We start from the raw sequence: 11,486 nt of genomic DNA, 5'->3' as shown, positions 1-11,486 counted from the left end.
TCTTCTTTATCAATTTTTAGACCATCCAGTATCTCAACTATAAGTTCCTTTGCTGAGACTCTGGCAGCATCTTCTTCCTTGGTAAAGACAGATGCAAAGTACTCATTTGGTACCTCGGCCATCCCCTCTGCCTCCATGAGTAGATCTCCTTGATCCGGCCGAATCCGCCTCTCGCCTCCGCTTACTACCCGTTTACTGTTTACATGCCTGCAGAAGACTTTTGGATTCCCTTTTATGATGGCCGTCAGTCCATAGTCATATTTCTCTTTGCCTCTCATTTCCTTTTTCTCTTCCCCTCTGAACTCCCTAATTTCGGCCTGGTGAATGAGAGCATAAAAAAGTTAGCATTTCATTCAGCCGGAAACAGAAAGTTACTGGTTGATTAATGGCGATTTGAACAAGCATTCGTCTTTTTTACAGAGTTTAATGAGTGTCGCGAAATTAATATAGTGAACTAGAATTCCTGATGGGGAACCGCTTCAAACAACACATTACTGCCCACACTGGGAAAAAGGATACTTCCGAAACTTTGACAACACATCGCAGGTCCCGCTGCAAAGTGACAGCTTGCCAGCTATTCCGAAATTTGGAGCCTGGACAGGGAGTTAAACGCTGGACCTTCAGCTCACTGCCCACTTTAAAAGTCTGATACTCTACCGACTGAGCTACCCAGGCTCGATACTACATAAGCTCCCATCGTGCATATTCATGGGAGGCCTCTGAATCATCCCTGCAGCCGGCGAGCAAGGGTGAGGTCCGTTTGATAAAATTCTCAGCAACGTGTTGAGGAGAATCCTTGTTCCTGTTGAACAAGATGTAAGAAACATGGACAGTGAACTCGTGAGTTTACAATTCTTCTTGTTTGTGCCAAATGTCTTGTCATTCGTTAGCACCAATTAAAATAACACTTTACCCAGCGGCACAAAAGCTGAACTTGTCCCACACGGGAGCTGGAAAAGGCCTCTCGACTTTTCAGCGTATTAACATCTGGAAGCTGAATAATTTCACCCGTTACACAGTGACACCAGGCAGCATATTTCCCTTCAAAATTTTGCCAACACGAAACTTCCAACCGATGAATATCGGCTTAACGAAAAGAAGAATTGTTTGTTTGGTTCTTTAGATTTAAAGATCTCGTACCGGCCCCTTTGCCATATGAGCTGCCGCTAAAAGCCCCCTCTCCCGCTATGAACAAGTAAACTGGCACCTGCTATTGGAAGACGGCAGGCCGGAGGAACTCAAGAGCTCCCATGGGAACACTAAGAAGTAGACGCGTTATGGAACATACCAGTTGTAACTTGAACTCCAGTCAAAATGTTCGGAGTAAAAGGTTTGATTGTTTTAGAAGACGCTCGAACTCACAACCTGGTCATTTCTGGAGCCCATACTGCTATAAATAAGTAACGCACGCACAATAATTGTGCAACACGAGAGCAGCGAACAACCGACAGCATCAGCGCTCCTGCCAAACAGCTTCATTTTCGGTCTCTCAATTATCACTTCGAGATCTTTCTCAAACAGAAGCCTCCAATCAAGATGCGCTTCATTAAATAACAATTCTTAAATCAAGAGAGTTTTGATCGATCATGACTGAAGCATGTACAATTTCCTCACTTGTTCCTTTCAATCCCCTGGGATGGTAAACATCAGGTCGTGGAGATTTGTCTATCTTTAGCCTAATTATTTTCTCCATTGCCATTATTTTACTAAAACGAAACCCCTTGATTTATTAACAGTTTTCCTAGTGTCTCTGCTTTTAGCCTCATCCATTTTTGTGACGTCCGATGCAAAGTAAATATTTCGCAACTCTGCCATTTCCTGATTTTCAATTACAATATCACCTCCATCTGTCTTCAAGCGGCCCACATTACTCCAAGCCTCCCTTCGTTCTCTTAATATATTTGGAAAAACCTTGAGAGTTGTCCTCATTTTCCCTCACAAGTTTTTCTCCTTTTCCCTTTTTGCTCCTCTTACGCTTTTTTTCAGTTTCAGCACCACAATAAACAACACTTCGCTGTAAAGTTCGGCTCAATAGTTCTCCAATGTCAGAGCGAGAATTGTCTGATCCCCGAATTTATTTAATGTAACAAATACAATCACATATAATCATCCGTGTATCAACGCACTGATGGATACACAAAGATAAACACAGCGAGAAATCCAGTTAGTGTCGGAATGCACAGGTGAACGGACAAGCAAAACAGACAAAGATAAAACGGCCTGAACCCCCAACAGTGAAGTGTCGCTGATAGATATTAATGAGAGGAGGTGGAGACACAGTGTCATCAATTGGCGCTGTGGCTTAGTTGGTTAAAGCGTCTGTCCAGTAAACAGAAGATCCTGGGTTCAACTCCCAGCAGTGCCTTGTGCAGCTGGTTATTTTACCTAATTTGTGGAATTGAGCGACAAAATAACAATGTGGTGTTTGTTCAGGAGGAAACGGATAACCGAATGACTGTTCAAAAACGCCCTTTCATTGTGCAGACAGACCTCTCATCGAATGTGTCTGTGAAACGTTAATTTGAAGACACGTTCTTGTTTCTGGGCTCGTTGGGGTCGTGGTATAATTCACGATTTGAGGTTCAAACCCGGAAGTAGTCCGAATTTGGACCTGGACTTGTGATCTTGACCTGCGGTGCAAACGTTTGCAAAGAGGGAAAGGAAATCCCCAAATCACTCCACCTGAATCGCCAGGCCCGGATGAAATACATCCCAGGCTGTTAACAGAAGCAAGGAAGGAAATATCGGAGTCTCTGACCATCATTTTCCAATCCTCCCTGGCTGCAGGTGTGATGCCGGAGGATTGGAGGACTGCTGAAGTTGTACCGTTGTTTAAAAAGGGAGAAAGGAATAGATCGAATTATTGCAGGCCAGTCAGCCTCACCTCGATATTGAGCACAATTCTGGGGGTAAGTATTAATCTTCATTTAGAAAGGGACGGATTAATGAAGGGCAGTCAGCATGGATTTGTTAAGGGAAGGTCGTTTGAATTGAAATTTTTTGGAGGTATCAAGGAAGGTGGATGAGGGTCGTGCGTTTTTTGTAGTCTACATAGATTTTCGCGAGGCTTTTGACAAATTCCTACATGGCAGATTGGTCAAAAGTGTAAAAGTCCATTGGATCCAAGGGAAATTGGCATGTTGACCCAAAATTGACTGAGTGGCAGGAAGCAATGGTCGATGGGTGTTTTTGTGACTGCAAGGCTGTCTCGAGTGGTGTTCCGCAGGGATCCGTACTAGGTCGCTGCTTTTCGTAGCACAGATCATTGATTTGGATTTAAACGTACGGGGTATTATTAACAATTTTGCAGAAGATGGAAAAATTGGTCGTGTGGTTGATGGTGAGGAGGGAAGCTGTGGACTGCAGGAAGATATCAGTGGAATGGACAGGTGGATAGAATAGTGGCAAATGCAATTCAATCTGGAGAATGAGGTAATGCATTTAGGGAGGGCAAACAAGGCAAGGGAATACACTATAAATATTGAAACTAATTTGCCATTTACACGCCCATTTTGCAAGTTTACTGACGTCTTCCTGTATTTTTCGCATTTTTCCTTTGCATTAACTACAGCTCCCAATTATGTGCTGTCTGTCAATTTTGAAATTGTATTTCCGATTCCTATGACTATATCATTAATGTAAATTGTGAACAACAGTGGTCCCATCACCAATAAATTGTGAACAACAGTGGTCCCAGCACCGATAAATTGTGAACAACAGTTGTCCCAGCACCGATAAATTGTGAACAACAGTGGTCCCAGCACCGATAAATTGTGAACAACAGTTGTCCCAGAACCGATAAATTGTGAACAACAGTCGTCCCAGCACTGACAAAATTGTGAACAACAGTGGTCCCATTACCGATAAATTGTGAACAACAGTTGTCCCAGCACCGATAAATTGTGAACAACAGTTGTCCCAGCACCGATAAATTGTGAACAACAGTGGACCCAGCACCGACAAATTGAGAACAACAGTGGTCCCAGCACTGATAAATTGTGAACAACCGTGAACCCAGCACTGATAAATTGAGAAGAACAGTGGTCCCAGCACCGATAAATTGTGAACAACAGTGATCCCAGAACCGATAAATTGTGAACAACAGTGGTCCCAGCACCGATAAATTGTGAACAACAGTGGTCCCAGGACTTTTGACCTTGAACTGCATTTGAAACTTCTGCATAAAATGAAATGAAGTCCCCAAATCGCCCCACGTGGCTCTCAAACGCAATGGGAAGAAGTTCAATGCGAACAATCAGGAATTTAAAGGCAACTCAACGACCTGCACTTTCTTTGAATAAGTTTTGTTCGCCATTATATTTGACCGTGAAATCGCTCTCGGCTTTCATCTTGCTGAAGCAGAGTGTGGCCGCTTTGTATCTGCGAGCATGTCGGTGACGTGGTTAGCTTTGACACTGATCGCTTCCAATTTGTAAAATTTCACCAAGCGTCAGCCAAAAGAAACCGAGAATGGAATTGTCCCTGTCAGTGATGAATTGAAGGGATTGGTGCTCCAAGCAGATCTGGAAAATGCACAGTGCGGTCGATCAGGAGTTCGAAATCCACCCTCCAGCCACTCACCAATCATATTAACTGAGCTTTACTCTGGTCCGTTGTCACCGCACTGAAAGCGAGTATTTCTCCGGCATGTTTTTCTTCACCGTTGCTGCTTTAAGAGTGAAGACCGGCTGTTTGGATTTTCACTCCTACAAGCTTCAACCATTCATTTTGGACTGACTGTAGACAGTTGTTATATTGGTCGCTGCAAACTCAAAGTTTAGCCCAATTAATTATTGGTTTAACAAGTGACCTCTTCGCCTGTCTCGTTGGTGCTGTCGGTTTGCACGGAAGTTTGATGGTTCGAGCTGTTATTTGATTTTTTCTCAGGATTCATCGCCTCAAAGTTCCAGGGTTTCAATGTATTTTTTGGAAGCAAGAAAATTACAATTCTCCTTGGCAGACAAGCCCCCGAAAGGCCCGAAGGGAGGCCGCACTAGCTGCAGGAGAGCTGTTTCGCTGTGACATGGAGATTTCTGTAGTGAGCGAGACCAGACTGTTTCTATGTTCAGAGAATAAATGTCACACCCTTTATGTTGGAAAAGCAAAACGGTGGGAATTTTTGAATCAGATGTTCCTCGTTGTGTTGCTTTCATCTTGATCGGAGAACCGGTTCGGGCGTTCTTGTAATAAAAGGCGACAATTTCCTATTCATTTTAAATTTAACAACAGCTGCACTGAGCTTTTAATCATACCCTTAAGATACAGTCTGTAAAATGATGAAATTTGATCACCTGCAAAGCATAAAAATCTGATTAAAGTTTTGACTGTCTCTCGGTAACCACGTCAACATCTCCTTCAGTATGAAATAGAAAGTTATCGATTGATTAATGGTGAATAAAACAGTCATTCATCTACCAACAGGGTTTAATTAGTTTCATGTAATTAATTTAATAACTTTTGCTAAAGTTAATTCGCTGACTTGGAATCGAACTCATGCGTTGGTGGGAGCATTGAATTCTCACCATCAGTCCATCGGGGAGCGCCCAAGATTGCGCACGGAACACAGCAGAACTGGTAAGATTTACTTTTCTTTCACTCTTCCGTGATTCATTCAGCTCTGTGTTTATTCTCAGGCCTCTTATCTCTCCCTTCTTTTCAGCTTCTGACTGCGGATATTCTTGTGGTTAAATATGAATAATATAGAATATCTCACAGCCCCAGTATATGTGCTCCTTCTCTGTACAGTTCTGTACAAAATCAAACTGTACGTTTATAACGACGGTGTCTCTCCTTCACCCCCGACAGAAGCAGGAGGAGATGCCACTTTAAACTGCCAGTTGCTTCAAATGATTCATGATGGACCTGCGTGGCCTTGCAGTTTTCCCAGGAGCTGCATTCAGGTTCGTGAATTTTGGAAATGGAAACATGTCCATCAGCAGCTTGTGGTAGTATTTTACCTCACTTTCCATTTCATGTACATGCCTACTTGCACTTGGTGCTGTCATTGCCTGAACATCACCTTCTGTCGCGATAGTAGTTTGAACAGAAAATGCCATTTTTTTGCGGGCAGCTTGTCTCGCACGATAATGACCTGAATTACAAAGAGGCAAGTAGGAAAGGCCGCGTTGGGCTGCTTGTTCGCACCAAAGAATTTTCAGCGTTTCCTTGTGGTCTAGTGTTTAGATTCGATCATCACCATGGCAACGGTTCGATTGGTGTCTGTCTCAACACTCGCATTTAAACACTCTACCATAAGTGCACTGTATTCAAATTGCTGATTTTTTTCACTGTGAGGTCGAAGAGACATAAATGTGTGGACAATAGCTCCGAATACATCAACTGGGTTGCACCTTTGCTTCTCCCCCGTCTCAGTCTTTCCGTCTTTACCCTTCTCTGCTGGTGTTGCAGGTTCGATCATCCTTGGCCGTTCAAGAAAACCTGAGAAGTCCATCAGGGGAAAATTCAGAGAGTCAAGAGACAGGGACAGGGAGAGATTAAAGTATAGAAACAAATCGGATAAATATCAAGCTTTGCGAACGAGCAGAATTTAAGATGGAGCTTGGAAGAGATTCTTTCACGTGCCGTGCAACTCTGCAAGAGACCATTGGCTCCGAATGAAAAGCATTTGCCACGCTGGATCATCTCTCTGAGGGAGGGAACACGGTCCGTCAACTCCAGTCCTTATTTGTTTGATCATTGAACAAATCTATAAGAAATAGCGCTACGAGCAGGATTCGAACCTGCGCAGGAAAACCCCATTAGATTTCGAGTCCAACGCCTTAACCACTCGGCCATCGCAGCTATGCAAAAACAGAACAGCTACTGCTACCAAAAGGGTGCAACCAGTGCAGAATTCGGTGCAACCCATCGCCGATCGGCCATCCTGCGATCCATCCAATCACTTTTTCTATTCCGATGCACAGCAATGTGAAGTTGTGCACTAACTATTTCATATCAACAATATTAGCCTCTCTTTACCACATTCGTTTTGAATGTGCGACTTGTCATGCCAAGTGAGACTTTTCAGAATTAATTTCTCGAAAGTGACATTGTTGTCTCCCTCGGCATCCGCAGATTATCCACTCAACCACAAGTATTACAGTGACTACACTTCAAAAATACCTCATTGGCTGTATAGCGCTTTGGGAGGTCTTGAGGTCGTGAAAAGCGCTTTATAAAGACAAGACTTTCTTTCTTTTTATACTGGAATAAAATTACTGATGTTTTCACTATGAGGACGAAGAGACATTAATGTGTAGATATTATCTGCGAGTTCATCATCTGGGTTGGATTTTTAGTTTTCCTACCGTCTCAGTCTTTCGATCTTTACCGTTCTCTGCTGGTGTCGCAGGTTCGATCAGCTTTGGCTGTTCAATGCTGCCTGAGAAGTCCATCAGGGGGGAAACACAGAGAGACAGAGACAGAGAGAGATAGAGAGATAAAAGTATCGAAAAAACCTAACGTCAAGTTAGCAGCATTTACGATGGAGATTGGGAGATATAGAATCATAGAATCGTCACTGCACAGAAGGAGGCCATTCGGCCCATCGAGCCTGTGCCAGCTCTCTTTAAGTGCAATCCAGATCGTCCCATACCCCCGTTCTTTCCCCGTATACCTGCAAATATTTTCCCTTCAAATACTTATCCAATTCCTCTTAGAAACAAGGATTAAATCTGCTTCTACCACCCTTTCAGGCGATGCATTCCAGGTTATATCCACTCGCTAGTTTAAGAAGTTTTTCCTTTTATCGCCTTTGGTTCTTTTGTCAACCACCGTAAATCTGCATCCTCTGGTTCTCGACCATTCCGCCAAGGGGAGCAGTTTTTTTAAATTTACTTTATCTAAACCCGTCATGATTTGAACACTTCTATCAAATCTCCACTCAACTTTCTCTGCTCTAAGGGAACAACTCCAGCTTCTCCAGTCTACCCACGTAACTGATGACCTCATCCCTGGAACCATTCCAGTAAATGTTTCTGCACCCTCTCTGACGCCTTCACATCCTTTATAAAGTGCGGTGCCCAGTTTTGGACAGTTGTGGAACATTGTGAAGTTCCCTTCACGTATCTTGATATTTTGCAAGTGACCACTGGGCTCCCAGTTAAAATGATCTGCCGCGGTGGAGTATCTCTCTGAGGGAAGGAATTGCAACCCGTTATCTCCAGTTCATATTTATTTGAGCATTGAACAAAACTTTACACAATAGCGCCGATAGCACGATTCCAACTTCTGCCGGAATACCCCATTGGGTTTCAGATCTAACGTCTGAACCACGCGACTACCGCAGCTGCGAGCGCCTTTGATGCACAGCTGTTATTCAGAATGCACAGGGTACTCACAGGAGATTTGTGAGACTATATGTTCTTTCAGACAGGTTTCCAACTGGACACATGCAGCCACGACCGTCCGGACGTTGCTGTTTCACCGGTAGAATTCACACCTGCCACCCGAGGAGACAGGGATTGATTCCCGGCCGATGAAGGAACATTTTCTTTCTGCACCCCTGAAAAGAGATAGATTCACATTCAGCTTCAATCTGCACACCACGTTGAGACATTTTCCTTTCCCTATGTGGTGTTGCGTCGACAAACCCTCTGCATTCGAGCCACGAAACGTCAAACATGCTCTGGAATTAAGTCAATCCTGTATTCTGCAACGCTGAAAAGATGTGAAAAATAAATGAATGAATTTCCACTGAAAATAGTGACACAGGAGTGCTCGTCCGGGAATTTGAACCCCGGACCTCTCACATATCAATTAGTGAAACGCCCAAAGTGAAAACCATAATCCGAGACCAACGAGCCGTCAGTAACACAGCCGTGCAACCAGTCGAAAGTTTCCCTGCTCCCCACAACCGATCGCCTATCCTTTTAGACCGCTCTGTCCATCCAATCATCGAATCATAGAATGATTACAGCACAGAAGGAAGTCAATTCGGCCCATCCAGACCGTGCTATCTCTTTGTCAGAGCAATCCAGTTCGTCTCATTCCCCCGCTCTTTCCACTTGGCCCTGCAATTTTTTCCCTTCAAGTATTTATCCCATTCCTTTGTGAAAGCCACGATTGAATCTGCTTCCATCGTTTCAGGCAGCACGTTCTCGATCATAACAAGTCTCTGCGTAAAAAAGCTTTACTCATTTCGCCTTTGGTTTCTTTTGCCAATCACCTTAAATCTGTGTCGTCTGGTTCTCGACCTTTCTGCCAATGGGAACAGCTTCTCTTTATTTACTTTTTCAAAACCCTTCATGATTTTGATCACTTCTATCAAATCTCCTCTCAACCGACTCTGCTCTAAGAACAATCCTAACTTCTCCAGTCTGTCCACGTAACTGAAGTCCCTCATCCCTGTCACCATTCCAGTAAATCTTTTCTGCATGCTCCTTGAGGCCTTCACATCCTTCCTAAAATGCGGTGCCCAGAATTGGACACAATACTCTGGTTGTCGACGAACCAGTGTTTTATAAATGTTCAACATAACTTTCTTGATTTTGTACTCCATGCCTCTATTTATAAAGCCCAGAACCACTTTCTCAGCCTGTCCTGCCACCTTCAAAGATGTGTGCACATATGCCCCCAGGACTCTCTATTCCCGCACCTCATTTAGAATTGTATCATTTAGTTTATATTGCCTCTCCCCATTCTTCCTGCCAAAATATATCACTTCGCACTTCTCTGCATTAAATGTTATGTGCCATGTGTCCGCCCATTCCACCAGCCCGTCTGTGTACTCTTGAAAACTATTATTATCCTCTTCACTGTTTACTCCAATTACTAGTTTTGTGTTATCCGCGAATTTTGAAATTGTTCCTGTCCGGACAAGTCCAATTTATTAATAAATATCAAAAAGCAGTGGTCCTAGTCCCGACCCCTGGGAAACAACACTGTCTCCCTTCCTCCAGTCCGAAAAAAAATACCTTCACCACGACTGTTTGTTTCCTGTCATTTATCCAATTTAGTATCCATGCTTTTATTCCATGGGCTTCGATTTTGCTGAGAAGCATATTATGTGGCACTTTACTTCATCGAAAAACACGATTTGCCTTTAACAAATTCGTGATGGCTTTCCTTTATTAATCTACACTTGTCGAACTGGCTGTTATTGTTATCCCGTATTTATCGTTTCCAAAAGCTTCCCTGCCACCGAGTTTTAACTGACTGTCCTGTAGTTGCTGGGTTTATCCTTGCACACGTTTTTAAAAAGGGAGTAACATTTGAGATTTTCCAGTCGTCTGGCACCACCCCCATATCTCAGGACGATTGGAGATTATGGCCAGCAACTCTGAAATTTTCACCCTTACTTCCCTCAGAAACCAAGGATGCATCCGATCCGGACCGTGTGATTACCCACTTTAAGTACAGCCAGCCTTTCTCGTACCTTTTGTTGATCAATTTTTATCCCATCCAGTATCTCCACGACCTCCTCTTTTACTGACTCTGGCAGCTTCTTCTTCCTTGGTGAAGACAGATACAAAGTACTCATTTAATACTTCAGCCTTGCCCTCTGCCTCCGTGCATCATCTGCTTTTCTGGCCCCGAATCTGAATTTCGATTCCGATGTGGTGCAATGTCAAGTTGCACACTAACTATTTCAAGTCAACAATATTAGTCACTTTTCATCAAATTCATTTATGGTGCATTTTCTTACAGTGAAAACACGCATTGAAGTCCAGGATATTGTATCGTCCCTTGGGGGTCATCGGACCATCAAATTTTGGGTTAAGAGCCGAACGCGCTAAATGATTGTGCCAGAGAAAAACATCACATCGCATGATTAACAACATTATTTTTTCACCGAGCTAAAGCTTGTGGTTGCAGTAACCAAAGAACGTTATTAAATTAATTGATGAAACTAATGAAATTCTGTGAAAGGTGAATAATTGTTGTAACCGATAACTTTATGCTGCAGAATCACGGAAATACTAACATGGATAGTGAAACCTTAAATAAGTTTTTGTGTTTTGTATGTGATGCACTTTCACCGTTTTCCACTTTCCAGACTGCATTTAAGGGTCTGGTTTCAAATATTGATAGTTTATGACACTTGGAATTTGGTACAGCCGTTGTTAAAGTTAACAGGAAGGAACAATAATTGTCACTTCTCGAAGCACAAGTTGACGACTGGAGGTTTATCCGAAGCAAGTTCCTCAAAACTATGTTTTTATGCGGGAACTGAAATAGAGCTTTTTCACGTAAAAGGCGAACATGATAAGCATTACATTACGGAAAACTCAGCACACAATTTTCGCAGTCCCTCAGTGTCCTGCCCACTGTTTTCACAGCGGGGCAGTGTTTCAGGGGTGGGCTTTCAATGTTCAGAACATAATTTTTACCAGAATTAAATTTGTCGCATTAAAGTGCTCCTTATCTGTTAATTTCGATTTACACCCTTGCCAGTTTTATGCAGAAACAAGTAACAATGTTTAAGGGATGTGGTGTGTTCAATGTTCGTGCAATAACCGTATAACGCAGTGTGAGAAGTAAAACAC

The 11,486-nt window shown here is 43.1% G+C and overlaps 2 non-coding genes across 2 annotated transcripts; one reads left to right on the top strand and one right to left on the bottom strand.

The window, feature by feature from the left end:
* Positions 1–2,291: 2,291 nt before the first annotated feature.
* trnat-agu (transfer RNA threonine (anticodon AGU)) lies at positions 2,292–2,365 on the top strand. The gene has a single exon. It is a non-coding gene; the product is annotated as a tRNA-Thr (tRNA).
* A 4,354-nt stretch (positions 2,366–6,719) lies between these two features.
* trnas-cga (transfer RNA serine (anticodon CGA)) lies at positions 6,720–6,801 on the bottom strand. The gene has a single exon. It is a non-coding gene; the product is annotated as a tRNA-Ser (tRNA).
* Between the last annotated feature and the right edge of the window lie 4,685 nt (positions 6,802–11,486).

The sequence above is a fragment of the Heptranchias perlo genome, chromosome 20 (assembly GCF_035084215.1).
Source record: "Heptranchias perlo isolate sHepPer1 chromosome 20, sHepPer1.hap1, whole genome shotgun sequence".
Taxonomy (NCBI): domain Eukaryota; kingdom Metazoa; phylum Chordata; class Chondrichthyes; order Hexanchiformes; family Hexanchidae; genus Heptranchias; species Heptranchias perlo.
The sequence above is the reverse complement of the archived record's forward strand: the minus strand, read 5'-3'. Positions and strand labels throughout refer to the sequence as shown.